This window comes from Nannospalax galili, unplaced genomic scaffold (genome assembly GCF_000622305.1).
Source record: "Nannospalax galili isolate Female #2095 unplaced genomic scaffold, S.galili_v1.0 scaffold367, whole genome shotgun sequence".
Lineage (NCBI taxonomy): Eukaryota > Metazoa > Chordata > Mammalia > Rodentia > Spalacidae > Nannospalax > Nannospalax galili.
The window spans coordinates 443,416-462,780 of NW_008356465.1; positions in this window are offsets into that span (position 1 = coordinate 443,416).

Sequence of the window (19,365 nt, forward strand, 5' to 3'; positions counted from 1 at the left end):
TCAGTGTTTGTGACTAGGTTCTTATCTCCCTAAAGAAGAATGCCATTGCTCAGCTCTTAGGAGTTCTATATGTATTGTCTAGCTGGTTTGTTTTCACATATGTCACCCTGATTCAATATATGTTAGTCACATTACATCTCAATGACAGACAGGGATGCTGGACCAGGCATCAAATGCTCACGGTGAAGCAGAGTGTCCTGGGATGGGGGATGGGATTCCATACATCCTCACCTTTAACACACCTTCCTGCTATCCTACCCCACATACAAACATACACATGAGCCCAAATGGCCTGAGAGGGGAAGGAGATGGATTTTCTACTGTCAACAAATTTACTGAACTTTTAGGCCATGTGTCCTATGCCAGCCACCCACCCAGGTTGAGGAATGAGGCTGTCCTGCCACCTTGAGTACCACGCCTACAGAAGATGTGTGTGAGGGGACTCTGTAAATAACATCCAATAGTATGAAAGAAGTGTTAGCACTGCACAATCAAAATGGAGCTGATTATGTCAACAGTAACAAGTAGAATTGTTAAAACAAGGCCGTGTGTTAAAACACAGGGCATGGTGGCACTCGCCTTTAATCCCAGCACTCTAGAGACAGAGGCAGGTGGATCTCTGTAAGATCGAGGCCATCCTGGTCTATATAGTGAGTTCCAGGTCAGCTGTAGCTACAGGGAGACTCTGTTTCAAAAGACAAAAAATTAAAAAATAAAAACAAAAACTCCAGGAGGTCATGAAGGAAGGGTCTTGTGATCCTCCAGCAGTGCCAGTCAGGAAAGAATCAGCAGAGTCAGGAGCACCAGGAAATCCTATGGTATTATGGGAAGAGCTTCTGCAGGGTCAGCTTCTGGGTGACTGTATTCAGACTTGGACCAACACCACCCTGTGGAGAATCACTGTGACCAGAGGTTGTTATTTCAAAATAATTATTATAATTGGCCTCACTTTTGCATTTATTTTTTTTTCTTTTTCAAAAAATATTTTATTATTTTTTATTTTATGTGTATGCATGTATTGCCTGCATGTAGGTAAGTGCACCTGTGTCATGCAATGCCCACGGAGGACAGAAGAGACTCCTGGAACTGGAGTTACGGACAGTTGTTAGCTGCCATGTGGGTGCTGGGATTCGAACCCAGGTCTTCTGCAAGAACAACCAGTGTGCGCAATGCCCACGGAGGACAGAAGAGACTCCTGGAACTGGAGTTACGGACAGTTGTTAGCTGCCATGTGGGTGCTGGGATTCAAACTTGGGCCTTTTGCAAGAACAGTCAGTGTTCTCAACCATTGAGCCATCTCTCCAGCCCTTATTTATTACTTTTTAAAGACTTATTTTAATTATGTGCATGTGTGTATTTGTCTGTGTGCAGATGAGTGTAGGTGCCTGTAGAGGCCAGAAGAGGGCATCAAATTCTGAAGTTACAGGTGACTATGAGTTGCTGGAAGTGGGTGCTGGGAACTGAACTTGGGTCCTTTGCAAGAGCAGTGAGTGCTCTTAACTGCTGAGTCATTACTCCAGTCCCTTATTTATTTTCCTGAGATTTGTTTTTGCTCTTGTAGTCCAGACTGGCTGAAATTCACTCTGTAGCCCAGGCTGACCTTGAACTCATGGTTGTCCTGCTTCAGGCTTCTGAGTACTGGAATTACACCATGCCCAGCTCTCCCTTGACTCAGTCTTTTGCGTGCACAGAGTTGAGAATGGCACCGAGTCCCACTGCAGTGTTCTGCAGCTGATTAAACAGCACGGTTCTGTGGAGACCACCTCTGACTGCTGACTGTAAGAAATTGCCAATATCTGACCTTTCACCCTACAAAATCCCTCCTTTGGTTCATCCTAATATTGTGCGGCAGTGAACAAAGGGCCTGGGCATTGACCTTGATCTTGGTCAGCACAGACCCATCCCTGGAGGCGTATCTCTGCTGTTTTTGTAGCATGGCTCACAGGCTTATATTGTGCTCTAGGGGAAGGACTGGCACCGGAAAGGCCTCTGGGCACGACACAAGGGCTGGATGGCAGAGCTATTTAGAAAAAACAAGAAGGCCAGTGAGATGGCTAAGAGGGAAAGGTGCTTGCTGCCAAGCCTCATGACTGGAGTTTGATTCTTGGGACCTACATGGTGGAGGGAGAGAACCAACTCTCACAAGTGGTCCTCTGATCTCCACATGTGCTGTGCCAGGTGAGTACACACATACACAGAATAAATATAAATAAATATAAAAACTGTTAAGTAAAAAGAAACCCTTTCCTTCTCCTCTTCTTCCTTCTCCTCTTCCTCCCTCTTGTTATGTTTGAGCTAGGGGCTGATCAGGCCTTATTTCCCTGTCATCTTCTAGGTACCAGCAGAACCCCCACCAGAAATATGTCTGTGACAGGCTCCCTGGGGCCTCCAGACTCAGGAAATGCTAAGTCTCAGAGGCATGGCAGCAAATGCCTTTACTCATCTCTCTGGGCCTAAGGTAGATTTTTGATGTTGCTCAAAGATAGGTAATGTTTTCCTTGCTGTCTCAACTTTTTGTTAGTAATAGCTATTAAATGTTGCAAGGTTACCTTTGGGGCTTAAGTGAAATACACACACACACACACACACACACACACACACACACACACACAATGGGGTTAGTGTGAAACACACACACACACACACACACACACACACACACACACACACACACACACACATTTTATATATATAGTCTCCAGGCTGGCTTCAAACTTGCATCAGTTCTTCTGCTTCATCCAGGATTGGAAGTGTAAACCACCAACCTTGAATTTAGGTGAAAAATTTCTGACCACGTTCATGTTAATTTATGCCTTTAATTTCTTTAATGTCTTTTAAGTAGTCGAGACGGTTGCATCTGGTGGGTGAGCCTTATTTGGCTGTGGTGTGCTAGAACGGTGCTGTAAACATTCAACTCAACCACTAGAGGGCACAGTGACCCAATGTTTGCTTTGTTTCCAAAGCACCAAATGCTATTTGTTTATTAAAAGTATAAACTCTTTTTTTCTTTTTTAATTCGATGTGTTCCTCAAGGTATTGCCCCATTCAGCTTTCAGTGAGTGGCCATAACCTAGGAGTGTGTCTAAAATTTTTCTCCATTTGATTTGGGGAGAAAATTTTTTTTAATTAATTTATTCATTGACAGCTCTATAAGAGTCTCTGAAACCTGGTACTGTCAGATCTTTGTTATGCTATCTTCTCTCTCTGTCTCTGTCTCTGTATCTCTTGGTCTCTATTTCTATCCTTCTGTCTCTCTCCCTCTCTGTGTTTGTCTATGTGTGCACCTTCAGAGGCGATAGGTGGACATCAGTGTCCTCTATCATTCCCCACCTTCCAGTGTGGCATGGCAATGCCCACATGCCACTCCCCAGCAGGAAGGCCAATCCTATGCAGCCTGCCTTGTGAACTAGGCTTTGTATGGAGCCACAAGTTGGGTGCTTCTCCCGGGTGCACTGATAAAACTCGAGATATGGGTGTCATTCCCCAGAAAGAGTGGGCCCAACTAATTCCATATGGCTCAAATACTCCCTGAATGGGTGGCAGTAATGCCTTTAACTGGTGGCTAGCCCTGGCCCCTAGGTGTCAGGAAAACCTTGATTGTGGGGTAGAGCGGGATAAAAGCAAATGGAAGGGCTGAGGAGGTGGCTCAGTGGGTAAGCACTTGTTCACAAGTACGAGGACCTAAATCCAGATTTCTCATAAAAAGCTGGGTTTGGTGCCTGAAAGCCCAGTGCTGGGGAGGTAGAGGCAGGGGGAGTCTGGGGGTTTGCTTGCCAGACAGTAGGGCCAATTTGGTGAGCTCCAGATTCAGTGAGAAACCCTGTCCTAAAAATAAGGTGATGAGTGATTGAGGAAGACAGCCGGCGTCAGCCTCCAGCATCACTTGTATGTGCACATGTACAAGCACTCCCCACGCCACCACATAACAAGTGCAGACAAAGATCAGGCCTAAGACTCACACGGGGCCAAAGCTGTTCTGTGATTTCAGTTGTTCTGGTTTCTTTTCTGTTGCTATAAAAAAATACCCTGTCCAAAAACAAACAAACAAACAAACAAACAAACAAACAACACTGAAGAGAAAGGGTTTATGTTAGCTCACAGTCCCAGGTTACAGTCCAGCACTGTAGGACAATCACAGCACTGTAGTTACACCACACCCACAGTCAAGGGCAGAGAGAAATGAATGTATGCATGCTCATTTGCCTGCTGGTGCTCAGCTTGATTTCTGCACTCTTAGACATTTCAGGACTTCCGGTCTAGGAATGGTGCTGCCCACAGTGGACTGGGTCTTCCCTCACCAATTAACTCAGGGCAGTTTCCCAGAGACGGGTCCACAGGTCAACCCAATGTAGACAAGCCTTCACTGAGAGTCTCCAACCAGGCGTTTCTAGGTTGTGCCAGGTTGGCAGTTAAAGCCCACCCTCACAGCAGCATTTCCGAGTTTTATAAAAACGACTGGGAATATGAAATCTTCCATTTCATCCCTTATCTTTTCTGTAGTTCTTGTGAAAATAGACTGCTATGCCCATGTGTCCTAAATCCCACTTTGGTGGGTAGTTCAATCACCAGAGGGCTCTAGTTGCTAACCTGGGCTCCATCCCAGGCACCAGCTTCACTGAGCTGGTGGTTGAGAGGGAAGTGCTGGCCAGGGGGAGCCAGGCAGGTAGAGGCTGGTCCTCATCATCTCTCATTTTACTGTCTTTGTTGATGGGTGGGTGAGTGGTGGTGTGGCCAGTCTCCATGTGTCCATGGGCTTCAGGTCCACATTGGCACTTCCTGAAATGCCCTTGGACTTTTGAGTTAGTGCTCTTGTTTGAAACTGTGTCTGTGGGGCTAGAGCGATGGCTCAGTGGTTAAGAGCACTAGCTGTTCTTGCAGAGGACCTGGGTTAGGTTCCTGGCACCCATAGGGAGGCTAACAACTGTCCATAACTCCAACACCCTCTTCTGGCCTCCACAGGCATTGTACACAGGAGTGCAGTTACATGCATGCAAGCAAAAACATCCATATACATAAATAAATTTTAAAAAGAAGATGCCTGTGTATATTCAGAAAGGGCAACTCCCCAAATCCCACACCTCAGGAGTTAAGGGGTCTAAAAGGAATCATCTACTTCCAAGGAGGAGGGTCCTTCCCTCTCATTGAAATCTTGCAGATTTAAGAAACCACTATGGAGTTGCTGGGAGCGGAGCTTCATCCTTAACTTTCATGGAACCTGTGAGGCCCATCCCCCAAGTAGTAGATCTGAAGGGGTGATCTCCAGCCAGCCCCAGGGCAAGGGCAGGAGACTACTGGAGCTGCCAGCTGGCTTGAGCCTCAGATTGTCGCCTCTGTGTGACCCCAGCAGCTGCCACAAAAGCATCAAGCCAGGGGTGGCCGCATTACTGCTGCTTAGTTCGGCCCAATTTCCAGCAATAAAAGTTCCATCAGTGCATGTGTCCTAGTGAGAGGCGTGTGGCAGGGACATCTGTGTTCCCTGCGGGCCTGCTCCTCCCTCTGGCCCACAGGAGCCTGTGTCCCACATCCATCCTCACCCTGCTGGGTGCTAGCTCCCGCTGGGCTGGCTGGGCCCATCTGCTCATGCTGATTTTGTGACCCTGACCCCAGCCACCATCCCTGCCCCAGCTACCCCACTGTGTGTGGGGCTCTCCTGGTGGTGACAGCCAGGCTCAGGGAAGGAAGCAGCTCCAGGGGCCCAGTGTAGGAAGCTCTCAGTTACTTCTCCTGAGCTTGCTGTGACCTCCTCACCCCCGACCCCAGCCTTATTGAGTTAGAACCTAGAGTCCCTTCTGACACTCTATCTGCTTGTGGGGTTGTCAGAGAACTCTGTTCTCCATTCCTAAAGCTATAAGGTCTCTTTCTCCAGGACATGTTTGCAGTGACATTGTTTCTTTGCTTTGGTTGTACCCTGGGGTCTCCCAACTGTGCCAGTCCCCTCCAGCGTTGGGTGAGGATACAACTTGAGGCAGCCTGTGACATGGTCAACATGCTTATTCTCTCTCTCTCTCTCTCTCTCTCTCTCTCTCTCTCTCTCTCTCTCTCCCTCTCTTTCTTTTTCCTTCTTTTTGAGACAGAGTCTCTCACTGGCTTGGAACTAGCCAAGTAGACAAAGCTGGTTGGCTATGAGCCACAGGGGTCTCCTGTTTCACCTCAGCAGAGCTGGAATTATCAGTGAGTACCACACCACTGTGCCTGGCTTCTCCATGGGTTCTGGGGATCAGATCCTCCTGCTTAGAAGGCATGTACTTCACTACCTGGGCCATCTCCCCAGTCCCGTGAGCTTCCATTTTCTCAGACTCTCTCATAACCCACCCTCAGCACTTTTCCCTTAACTCTTCTCTAGGCTTCTCCCTTGAAGGGAACATCATTCATCTCTGGGCTTCCATGTTCTGAGCACCCATGTATGCACTTTCTTCTCCCCAAGTCTGAACTCCTTCCTGAGTCCTATTGTGACACTGTTGTTTTAAGAAATTGACATCTTTTTAAGGGTTCAGGCCCATTACGCTGCAGACTACTAATGGTTTGGGCTTTATATGTCCCCAAAGGCTCCTGATAGAAGGCTTACTCACCAGCTTGTAGTGCTATCTGGATGTAGAATTTTTAGGAAGTGAGGTCATTGAGCACGCCCTGCAAGGGACTACTGGGACCCTGACCTTTTCTCATTTATCTCTTTGCTTCCCAACTGCCATGTGCAGTGACTTTGCTCCACCAAGTGCTGCTGCTGTGAAGTCCTGCCTCACCACAGGAGCAGAGCCACAAGGCTAAGGTACCACAGGCTGAGCTCTGTCCTTTGTTCTCCTGGGGAGCTCTGTGTACCACAGGCCCAGAGTGCGGAGAAGGGAGGGGGGCAGGGGCAAGGGGGAGACAGCCTCTCTGCATGGCTTGACTCAGCTAAACCTGGGCGCTCACGAATGCACCCAGAGTCAGGGATTAAGAACTTCATCTCTGCTCTATCAGAGATAGCAGACAGTGTGCCACCCCAGGGTGATGCCAGACATCTATGAAGAGCACTGGAAGTGGGAAGCAGTTCTTGTGTGTGAAGAGGGGCATATGGAGAGACATTTCCTGGCCAGGGCAGAGTGGAGCTGGCCATGAACACTAAGAATTTCACTGGGGATGAGTGGGGATGAGGACAGAACATTATAGAAAATTGCCACACCTCCTTTCCCCAGCGTGCGCAAGCCAGAGCTGGCATCAGGACCTGCTAGGTTTACTATATACAACTGACAAACCCGGTCCTGTTCTTCCCAGTCCAGCAGGGTTGTGTGGAGCTGACAATTCAAATTTTGAATCTGTTCTGGGTTTGTGTGAATATACCGTGACCTCCGTCCTGGACGAGTCAGAGCCCCATATAGCATGAGAATTGAAGCTTGGGCCTGTGTCCCACAGAGCAGCATATATACTGCAGTGTGTGACGAGGGTTTGAAGGGAAATATGTTTGCTCTTGTGGCTTTCTGAGACTCTCCCTGAAGATTCAAGTTATACTCTGATGTAATAGGAGGTTTGATGAACCAAGAAGATGAGAACTCATGTACCCATTAGCTACTGTCTGGGTGAAGAGCTTGGGTTTCCCAGAATTTTCTCTTGTAGAAACTCAGTGTTCATACCAGTCACCTGTTGCAGCCATGCTGCCTCACAGCCTCTGACGTTATAATGAAAAAATGAAAGAACACGCTCCTGACAAGATGTACCAAGGACAGGCATCACCACGGCGGTCCCATCTGTGATGCAGCTGCTGAGTCTAGCTAGGGGATCCACAGAGCACTCAATGTGCACCTGAGTCTGTCTAAGGGGGTCCACAGAGACACCCAATGCATGCCTGAGTCTACCTGGGGGAACCACAGGGCAGCTAACGGAGGGGCAGTGTGTTAGTCAGCTTTCGGTTAGTGACAAAAAAAAAAAGAAAAAAAAAACACTGAAAAAATAAATTTAAAAGCAGAATAAGCTTATTTGGCTCATGGCTTCAGGTTTTATTATTTGATGATGGCTTGTAGATTTAGGAAGATGACCTGTGTTTAAGAAATAGACAGTGAGGTACACGATGGTAAGCAAGTGTCATGTGTATATTTCTCAAAGCAGGCAGGAAACCCTGTCTATATCTGAAGGAGAAGCCAAGGGTAAAAAGCTATATAACATGGGGGAACCTGGGTGAGAGGTCCAGTCCCACGGGACCTGCTTCTTTCCTAGGTGTCAGGGTAGTGGGTCACACAATGAGAACTGTCCAGTATACAATTGATTTTTGACCAGCTGTTGCTGAGTCTCATGCTCCATTAGCCAGTGTCCTGGGTCTGGGTCCCAACAGCACTGCTAGCCAGCAGAGGTTAGACTGGGGATGGTGTGTTCCAGTTGAGACCCTGTGCTGTTTCAGGATGTGGACATAGCCCAGGCACAGGGCATGTGCCCTGTGTTCAATCCCTAGAACCTAAACTCTGAAACTAAATAATCCCAAACCCTACTATCATGGTGGCTCACATAGGCAGGCACACTTGAGGGGCGGCTAGCAATCTGCTACCTCATATCATCTTGAATTAGAAGTGGCCATGGCCTTGGTGAATCTCAAGGTAACATGTCTTCAGATTTTCCACATCTACCACTACCCAGTAGTGATATACCGTGAGCATCTCACAGCATCCTAAATCCGTTACATTCTAACACAGCTCCCCACATCACGCTGTGCCCGCTACCTTCTGTTCCCTTTACAGTCAGTCCTGCTGAGGCCCCGTTCCTGCCATGTGTCCCCACCCCACAGTCCTCATTCTTATATCTGATTCCACATGTCCTCTGGAGGTGTTTCTGTTTGGTGTGAGGCAAGGTCAGTTTGACTCCACCCTGCACTGTTGATAACTTACCTGCCAGCTCTCACATGGCTGTGTGCACCCACTTGCTACTCCAGAGTCTTGGCTTTTTTAAAAAAAATATTTTATTTATTATTTTTATTTTATGTGTATGAGTGTATTGCCTGCATTTATGTGAGTGCACCTGTGTCATGCAATGCCGCGGAGGTCAGAAGAAGGCTTAGGATTCCCCTGGAACTGGAGTTAAGGACGGTTTGTAGCTGCCATGTAGGTGCTGGGACTCGAACCTGGGTCCTCTGCAAGAGCAGTCAGTGCTCTTAACCACTGAGCCATCTCTCCAGCTCCCAGAGTCTTGTTAAAAATGTAGATTCTAAAGATTATTTTTTGTTTCTTTGTTTGAGATACAGCGTCTTCCTGTAGCCCCTGCTGGCCTGGAACTCACTATGTAGATCAGGCTGGCCTCGAGCTCACAGAGATCCACCTGCCTCTGCCTCCAAGTGCTGGAACTGAAGTCATACACCACCATGTCCATCTTTGTTAAAGATTGTTTCAAGAAAAGATACAAAAGTATGCTTAAACCCCTAGTAACCACCTTTCCAGTTCCCTGTCACCTATGTTCAAAAGGCTTAACATCTGTCATGGTCCCCTTTCCAGATTCATGACCTATACCACACTCATACCCACACATACATATATAAATGTTAGAAACTAGGACCTGCATATGAGAGAGAATACATGGGTTTTGTCTTTCTGTATGTGGGTTACCAACCTAATATGATAATTTCCAGATCCATCCATTTTCCTGCTGGATAAAATTCCATTGTACATGTACCACATTTCTATTATCAGTGCAGAGGTGGGGAGAAGACACAGAAGGAGGATCAAGAAAATCTAACTGTATTTGAAAATGTTATATGATACCTAACACTTTGTATGCAAAGTGTTTACTTATTTATTTTTATTTTATGTGTAAGAGTATTTTGCCTGCAAAAACATGTACCCACCCATGTGTGCAGTGCCCTTGGAGGTCAGAAGAAGGCATCGGATCCCCTGGAACTGGAGTTATGACCAGTTGTTAGCTGCCATGTGGGTGCTGGGAACTGAATCTGGGTCCTCTGCAAGAGTAACCAGTGCTCTTAACTGCTGAGCCATCTCTCCAGCCCCTGTATACTGTTTTCTAATGTTCCAGGAAGGCACATGTGGTGACTTGAATGAAAATGTCCCCCATAGGTTCCAAGTATTTGGACATTTTGTCCCCAGATGGTGGTGCTGTTTTGGGAGGTCTTAGAAGTGTGTGGCTATCCTGAAGGAAGCACTTCACTGGGGGTGGGCTTACAGAATTCTTAAGCCTTGCGGGATCTCCAGTTGCTCTCTTGTTTCCTGTGTCTGCTGGAAGATGTAGAGCTTAGCTTCCGCTCCTCCTCCAGCCACCTCTGCCGCCATGCCTCCCTGCTGTGATGGACTGTGATTCCCCTGGAACCATAAACTCAAACTCTTCCGTCTATAAATTGCTTTGGTCAGTGTTTCCATCACAGCAACAGAAAAGTGACTAAGACAGCATGAAAGCGGAAGGGAGACTGTGTGGAGGACCCACGAGAGGGGTAGGAGGACCAGAACAGGATGTCAGGGCAAAGACTGAAATTGTACACATGAGAACATCACAGTGTGAGGCTGGGAAGACGGCTCAGTGGGCAGAGCTCTTGCCACACAAGCATGAGGACCTGGGTTTGCATCCCCAGACCCACCTAAAGCAGATTTGGTTGTGTGCATCTGTTAACTCAGCACTCACAGAGACGGGAGGCAGAGACAGGAGAATCCCTGGGAACGTGTGGGCCAGCTAGCCTGGTGTATGCAGTGGTGAACAACAAGAAACCCTGTCTTAAACAAGGTGGAAGTCAAAGACAGATTTGCAAGGTTGTTTTTGACCTCTACATATGTGCTGTGCATTTGTGTGCCTCTTCCCCAATGCATGCACATATACAAGGTTAACAAAGAAAATGTCATAATGAAACTCATTGTTTTATACAATTAACATATGCTAATTTTACAGTTCAGATGCTGATTCCTTAGGGTATGTGGGACTTGAGGTTCTGCCTTTATTACAAGCCCCCAAGTCCCAGGTGGCACCTAGCAGCAGAGGTCCACTGGGCATCACCAGACTTGACTGAGTCCTTTGGAAATAAAAGACCTCTAGCAACTCTGACCACTGTGAGAGGGAGAGGTTGGGTGACCAGGGATATACCAGTCTGTGGAGATCCCCTAGGACAGATGTTCTGTTCTGAGGGGATACTTCCTGGGCTAGGTTGATCCTCAAAGTTGCAGGCTTGGGCTGTGTTTCCAAGGAAGGTATCCTGTAGGCCTGCCCCATGTTTAAGTTTTCTGTGAGTGTGTGGGTAAGAAAATAAGTGAATCATATACTTCAGCTCAAATGGCTGATGAGTGCCGTGCTGAACACGCCAAAGCCTACATGAGAACAGAGTATCACCAGTCTTGTTAGGAAGTCAGGGTGTACCATCTGACCGGATTCTCCTCAGGACAGCTGTGTGCTCTGTGCCCAGGGTAGCTGTTCAGCTGTGACCTCAGCTGTGTGCAGCATGGCAGGGTGAACAGCTAGAATCCCATTTCCACCATTAGTTATGTGATCTTGGGTGTGTCGATGGTCTCTGGGAAACACACTCTTCCCTGTGTGAGGTGAGTTCAGGTGTTGCAGCTGACCCGGAACCGTTCCCCTCCATTGTGCTGTTGTCTGTAGAACCATCCTTCAGGCCTACTTGATCTTTTTAAAAATGTTGGGGGGGGGTGCATGCACGTGTCCATGTGTGTACATGCATATGCTTGGGGAGGCCAGAGAAAGACGTTGGGTAGCCTGCTCTATCACATTCTGACTTATTCCCTTGAGACAGTCTCTCACCGAACCTGAAGCTCCATATTTTAGCTAGGCTGGGTGACCAGTGTGCTTCTATGAACCTCTTATCTCTGCTCCTCTCCTGCCCCCAACACTAGAGTTACAGGAAACTCACAGCCTGCTTGGTTTTTGATGTGAGTGCTGGGGATTCGAATGCAGGTCTCATGCTTGCACAGAAAGAGCTTTTACCCATTGAGTCATCTCTTCAGCTTCTGCCTCACTTCTCAGGGTCACAGCAGAAAATGCCCCAACTCATCCCCACCCATTCCCTCTGCTGCTCATCCTCCAGAGGGTCTGCGCTGCGCCCTGCAGAGCTGGTTGCAATACTCACTTTGACCACAAGAGGCCACCCTGCAACCACATCCCAGACAGACACCCTTGCTTTGGGGCTCCTGAGGGAGACACAATGCTTTCAAAATCTTCAGGTACATGATGATCCTCTCCTTCCTTGGTGGACCGAAGAGTTTATTCTAAAGGTTCTCTAAAACGTTTCACAGATAATTCTATCTCTTGTTTATAGATAATGATCAAGAAGAGAGTCAGCCAGAGGAGGGGAATTCAGAACATGGCTTTGTTGCCTCCTGGCTGGGTGATCACTGTGGAGTTGCTTAACCTCTCTGTGCCTATTTCCTCATCTTTGTAAGTGACGCCAGTACCAACCTCACATGATTGTTATGAGGTTTAAGTGATGTTTTTAAAGTGCAATAGTGCCCAGCACACTGCAAGCCTATAAAAGTCTAATAAGTAAAACAGTCATAATGATAATAATAGTTTGCTCCAAAGTTGTCTTTTGTCTTAAATGGAGGAAATCCAACAATTAAGTGGCACTCACAAGTCTCAAAAACAGGTTGAATATATTTGCATCTTTCTCAGATTTAGAATTCTCTGGTGTGTTATGTACAGCATAAGAACAGAATTGGGGTTTGGAGTTTCGTTTTGTTTTGTTTTGCTTTGCCTCCCTGTAGTACCAGCTGGCCTGGAACTTACCTTGTAGACCAGGCTAGCCTCAGTCTCACAGGCATCTGTCTGCCTCTGCATCCCAAGTACTGGGATTAAGGGCATGTGCCACCATACCTGACAGGAGCAGTATTTTTGTTTGTTCGTTTATTGAGATGGGATGTCTTGTAGCCCAGGTTGGCCTTGATCTCACTATTTAGCTGAGAATGACCTTGAACCTCTGAAATTCTGGGATTACAGCTGTGCACCATCATGCTGGGCTTTTAAACAGTTTTCATAAAGTACTGGTATAATTTATGTCTAAAAAGTAGGTATTTTCTTTTTTAAACCTTAAATTTTTTTTTTTTTTATGTTTATGAGTGTGTTACCTGCATGTGTGTAAGTGCACCCATGACATACAGTGCCCTTGGAGGTCAGAAGAAGGCATTGGATCCCCTGGAACTGGAGTTGTGGGCCATTGTTAGCCACCATATGGGTGCTGGGAACTGGAAGAGCAGCCAGTGCTCCTAACCCCTGAGCCGTCTCTCCAGCCCTGGTATTTTCATTAAGAGGGAGTCAATGATAATTTTGTCCTGTTTTTTGCTGTAGGGTCTGCACTTTGTCCTCAGTCCTGCATACTTTGTGTCTACGGCAAGGTACGTTCCAGTGTCCTGATCGTTGACCCTGGGCCCTGCATACTACATGAGTTCATTTGAGCCTCTCCAGTCAACCTCTGAGTGCAGTGATGAGGTTTTCCTCAGCCAGGGGACACATAGCAATGCCAAATAGCCAGCTGAGCAGTATAGAAAGACAGGTCCTGTTCTTCAGTGCCCTCCCCAGAAACCAAGCTCCACAGACGTCTGGCTTTTTGTCTGTCACTATATGGTCAGAAATCACTAGACACAATGGCTTGAACAGGAATCAGGCCAAGGATGTCAGGTGTGAGGTTATGTACTATTTTATTTTGCTTTTACAGCTTATGCAGTAACAGCCATTCAAGAATTTGCAAAATCAGATTCACACAAGTGTGCGGCTTTCCTTCTTCATACCATGTGATGAGGTGGTATGGAGCTGTGGAATGCTCTGGAAAGCATTTTGTGCTTGTACAGTGCTGTAGCTACTTTGTGCCAGGAGGTTGCACTGATATCCCTTATTATGGTCTCTAAGTTTTCACTATTATAAAAATGTTGCAATGCGCATTTCCTGCCAGATGCATTCTTGAATGCCTTTCTGTAGGAGCGTTTAGTAAATTCAGACTTAGTAGGTAACCAAGAGCACTCTACTTTCTACCAGGCACTGAACTGGGGTAGTGCTCAGTGGAGGAGCATTTGCCTATGTGAGAGGTCTTGAGTTAATTCACATACTGTAGTAAACATAAATAACAGAAAAAAACCCCAAACCCCCAAAACCATGCACTCAGTTTTCATTCAAGGTCAAAGTGAATAAACAGCTACACAGCGTTGAGCCTTGGTTGTCTGTGTGCCCATGCATGTCTCTCCTCTCTCTCTCTCTTCTCTCTCTCTCTCTCTTTCTCACTCTCTCTCTCACTCGCTCTCACTCTCGCTCTTGCTCCCCCCACCCCTTTGTCTGTGTGTGTATGCGCAGAGGTCAGCCTTAAGTATCTTCTACCTTGGTTTTTTTTTTTTTTTTTTTGAGACAGGCTTTTCCTCTGATCTGGAACCCACCAATTATACTAGGCTGGCAGGAGGGAGTCACAACTGGCTTTTTCTATGTGGGTTCTGAAGATTGAACTCAGGTTTTGAGTTTGTATAGGAAGCACTTTACCAACTGAGCTGTCTCCCCAGGCCTTGAACTTTGGCTTTGCTAGTTTTAACCCCTAGTACTGTACCATATCTTTCAGATCAGAAGGCAGGCTCGCAGCTTGGGTTTGCTGTGCTTTGGGCACTGTTCTATGCTACGTGTTGCTGTTTTCAGAGCAGCAGATCCTGTGTCTCAGCACACCTTATGCTATCTGAAAGCAATTTTAATGGGAACTCAAAAGTCCATGGAGGCCCAGCAGGGCAGCCTGTGCCTGCAGGCTGTGCCCCGTGTGGCATTTAAGGTGTGGCTAAAACGTGGAGATGCCTGCCACCCACCCTCTCCAACACCCACATGTAAGTCAGATCTGATTTTGTGAGTTTCAACTGGCAGACACTGGCTGAGAAACAAAACTCATTTATGGGCTGCACCCCCACGCAGCTGCTGTGGGCTTCCATCGCTGAACCTGCCTGCTTTCTTGATTTCTAGTTGAAAGAGAATGGCTTTCTCTTCCTCTTCTCCATCTCCCGCCCCCCTGCAGCTGTCAGCATTTATAGCTCGCTGTTGCCCTGGTTTTGTTTCTCCCAAATGCCAATAAAATGGCCCTAGAGTTAAGAAAAAAAAAAAAAAAAGTAAGAAAGAAAAAGTAAAAAAGAAAATCTCTCTGAGGTACACAAAGGGCAAAGGTGGTATGTTCAATTCCTGGGTGGGGTCACAGGCTCAGAAAGCTTGGTCACATGGTCTATCCAGACAGACAGCACACCTGTGGGATGGTGGAGCCTCTGCTACAGTGAGCACTGCTTAGTGTTCCTGCTTAGAGGTACCACCAGTGCCGTGAATCCTTTCTTATTGTTAGTAGAGAAAGGAACAATTCATGACCTTTCTGCACACCTCCCTGAACTTCAAGCTGGGTCTGGGCTCAGGTTGCCCCCATGCTATCCAAGTACACACCCAAGAATAACTCTTCCTTCCAGAAAGCTCTCACCTCGGATGTCCGGCTTTGCTGTGCAAGGGTTTCCCTTTTTTGGTTTCCTGTTTCCTGTGTCAGCTGTCTGGTGAAACACTCCCACCTGCCGATCTACATTTTACCAGGGGAGTGGGGGAGGCACAGCTCTGAGGGCTGATGGCTAGTTGAATCCAGGGATCCTGCGCTGTGGAGCTTTGAGGAAAGTGTCTTGCATAAAGACTTAGGTCCTTTTGTTCTCCAAGTTACTGTAGTTCTAGGTCACCAGCTTACTGCTACCCATTCCATTGTTCATGAGTTTTGGGGGAACACTCTTCCAGAAACACAGGAACCCAGCAGATTTGCCCTGTCTTGAGAAGGGTGGATGGGAGAACTGAGAGTAACCAGAAACTTTCTGGAAAGGAATGTGGGGCTCTAATGATGCTGCGTCTTTGACCTCATGTGTATGCATGTATTGCCTGTGTGTGCACCCCTATCCTGCAATGCCCAAGGAGGACAGAAGAGGCTGTCAGATCCTCTGGAACTGGAGTTACGGACAGTTGTTAGCTGCCATGTGGGTGCTGGGATTCGAACCTGGGTCTTCTGCAAGAACAACCAGTGTTCTTAACCACTAAGCCATCTCTCCAGCCACAGCCCTTCTTATTTTTCTGTTTCAACCTTTAATTTCTTTTCAAAGATTGTAGGCCCCAGGTGACAGGCAGGTGACATCCTTGAGCAAGGCAAAACCAGCTGACCCTGCCTGGTGATATGGGAATGAACCAGAGGTGAGGGCCCAGTCAGGGGACCCCAGCACCCCTAAGCCTTAATGATTATTAGAACAAGGGAGATGCTACAGGCAGCTCACCATGAAGCTAAGAGTCTATTTTTCTGTGAAAGCTACTGACTTTCGGGTGATGAATTTGGCTTCTCCTAAGATACTTCATCAGCCAGAGAGACTCCACCTGTAGCCAGCCTGGGGCTCCTGGGCAAGTGCTTGGGTCCTGCAGCCTCTGGATCATCTGTCCTGGCTGTAGACACATGAGTTTGGTGGCCTGAGGCAAGCACCTGCTGTTTAGGGATGTCACTGTGCAGAGCTCCAAATGCAGATCATGTGAGAACTCATAACTGGGAGGGAATGCCTCATAGAAGTTAGATCTTACTGGGGGTCTGCTTCTTTCTTCCTCGAAGTGAAGTGTGCTTTCAATGTCTAGCCCAGCCATGAAAGTCAGGGAAACGTATACTCAGAGTGTGCTAATAAAACCAACTGTAAACATCTGTCCAGGCTATTATTTATTTTATAGATAGATGGGGGTATGTGTGTCTTTTCGTCTTGCCCAGCCTAGCCTTGAACTCCTGAACTCATGGATCCTTCATGGATCCTTCTGTCTCAGCCTTCCAAATAGCTGGGATTACAGATACACCAATGACCTTTGGCTCCAAAGGAATTTGTTTTATTTTGAGATAGGGTCTCACGTGTATCAGGCTGGTGCCAACTAACTGTATAGCTAAGGCTCACCTTGAACTCCAGGTATGTGCACTGGGGGATGGAACAGTGTACACTAGACAAGCATTCTACAAACGGAGCTACATCCAAAGAGTTTTAAAAGTAGAGCATATGTGAGATTTCCCTTCAATAAAACCACTATCCCTTGCCTTATTAAGGTTTAGAGATATCTTAGGAGTGTAGGCACAGGGGAGCTTGGGGTGCAGTCACTTCCGGCCCCAAACTTTTTTCCCAATTGAACTCGGGACCACGAGGAATGACCTAATTAAAGCTGTGCCAGGCCATGTCTTATGACCTAAAGAAGGGATTTCTGTAATCGAATATTTTTTTTAAAAAGTCAGCAGACTAGCCTCCGGGGTTGTCAATCATCCCTTATGGCCCAGACTGACTGGGGACAGGGTCTGGAAAAGCTGCGACCTTAGCCTGCTCTAACCTGTAAAGGCCTTCCTGTGGGGGAGGGGCGTTTCCTGCAAGCTGGCAGGAGGGCAGTTTTCTAGTTATAAATGACTGGGCAGGAAGTGCGCTAAGATATCAAACAGATATTTCTCCAACATTTCCTCAGGAACTGGACTCATTAAATATTTTGAAAAGAGCCACAACCAAGTTTCCATCACTTAAAAACTTTTCTTAGTCGGGCGTGGTGGCGCACAATCCCAGCACTCAGGAGGCAGAGGCAGGAGGATCTCTGTGAGTTTAAGGTCTGCCTGGTCTACATAGTGAGTTCCAGGACAGCTGGGGCTGCAAGGAGATCCTGCCTCAAAAAGACAAAACAAAACAAAACTTTTCTTAATCAATTAGGGCCATCAAGACAGACAGACAGAGCTTCAGCAGCCAGGTCCCCGCGACTCTTGGGGTTTAACAGCAAAATACGAGCTACCTGGAATCACAATAGCGTGAGTGCTTGCAGTTATCACTGAAGCCTCCAGGGGGCGCAAGACGCCGGCTCCTCTCTGGCCTCTAGCGTTGACTTAAGGAGCCTCCCAAAACTGCCGGAAATCTTTTGGGCGGGGCGTGGTGGCGCACGCCTTTAATCCCAGCTCTGAGGAGGCTGAGGCAGGCGGAACTCTGTGAGTTCAAGGCCGTTCTGGTCTACATTGCGAATTCCAATTCAGGCCAGTTGGCGCTACAGAGAGACCCCGTCTCAGGAAAAAAAAAAAAAAAAAAGAAGAGTACTCTGGTATGTGTATTCATTCACTGAAGAACGCCCCAGTAAATTGGCAATAATAAAATTCTGGTAATAATAAAATTGGAAATGATATCCAGAAATCCGGGAGTCCCCCCTCCCCCTGCCTTCAATTTTGCCTCAGCTTGGCGAGCTTTGTGGCCCTTCACTGCCCTGGCCAGTCTCCCAGGTTTCACCCAGATGGGGGTAAAACTCTCCAGGGGTCCCTCAGCACGCTTTTCCATGTAGCACAGAAATAGACCCGACGCCCACGGTGTCGTGTTGTTCGAGTGAGCCGTCTGCAAGCGTGGCTTGCAGGTCCCACATGGACAAATGACAGCAAGTTGGGGAACTCCCAATATCAGTTCCAATTATATTATTACCAGAAAACAACCTTTTCACGATGCATATTTAAGAGGTTGAAATATTTCAAAAATCTCATCAGACATATGGGTTTTCGCTCCATGAGTACTGGGTGGCAGGCTCCCTTTGCCCTCCAGCGTCTCCCCTCCCCCAACGCTGGGGAAACTCGGGGCGCTGAGTTCTTCTGGCTCTACTCTGTTTCTCATTAATGGGCATCTTGAACAGGGCCTTGCTGAACCGCTTGGTGTCCTCGGGTGCCCCAGGCCAAGACCCCCCCCCCCCCAGAGGTCAATGCAAGGCTCTGTGGGGATGGTGGTGGGGGTAAGGCTGATCTTTCCAGATCAGCCTGTAGGGGGTGCCCTGGGAAAGGCATTGTGGAACTGCTTGTGTCCGGCTCCTGGAACCTGAACCCCGGAACCTCCGGGTTCGGGTGCAGTAGCCCTAAGTCCTAGCCCTTGTCCCTGTTGCTAGGCACGCTTCTGTAGAACACCAAAAGCCAGACCAAGTGCAAAAGGCGCGCACACCCAGGGGTTCCAGAGCTGCACGCGGCCCGACCCCACGCGCCGGGCAACCCCACGACCCCCACGCGCGGTGGGGCTCTGCCCACCCTACCCAGTGGCAGGTGGACAGTGTTGCTATGAAATAAAAAGCCTTGATTGTCCCCATAGCGAACTGCCACACGCCAGACCTCCTCTATTGTGTGCCCCGCATAGAAATGCAAAAGAGCCGCGTGCGCCGGCCGCAATCTGCTTGTCCCGGCCGCCCTCACCCTGCTGCGCCCCGGGTGGGGCGGGGGGGCAGGGGAGGGTGTGTGTGTGTCGGGGTGGGGGGGGTGTGCTCAGACTATGTAGCCGGGATCCCGAGTCGTAGTGGCAAGGTCCCGCTTGGTATCAGCTGCAGGGCCCTTTGCAAACCTTAAATACAGTAGTGTGCTTTAAGTTTCGGTTTCATTGCAACAGCCCCATAATTTCTAATTCAAAGGAAGAAAAAATTAGAAGA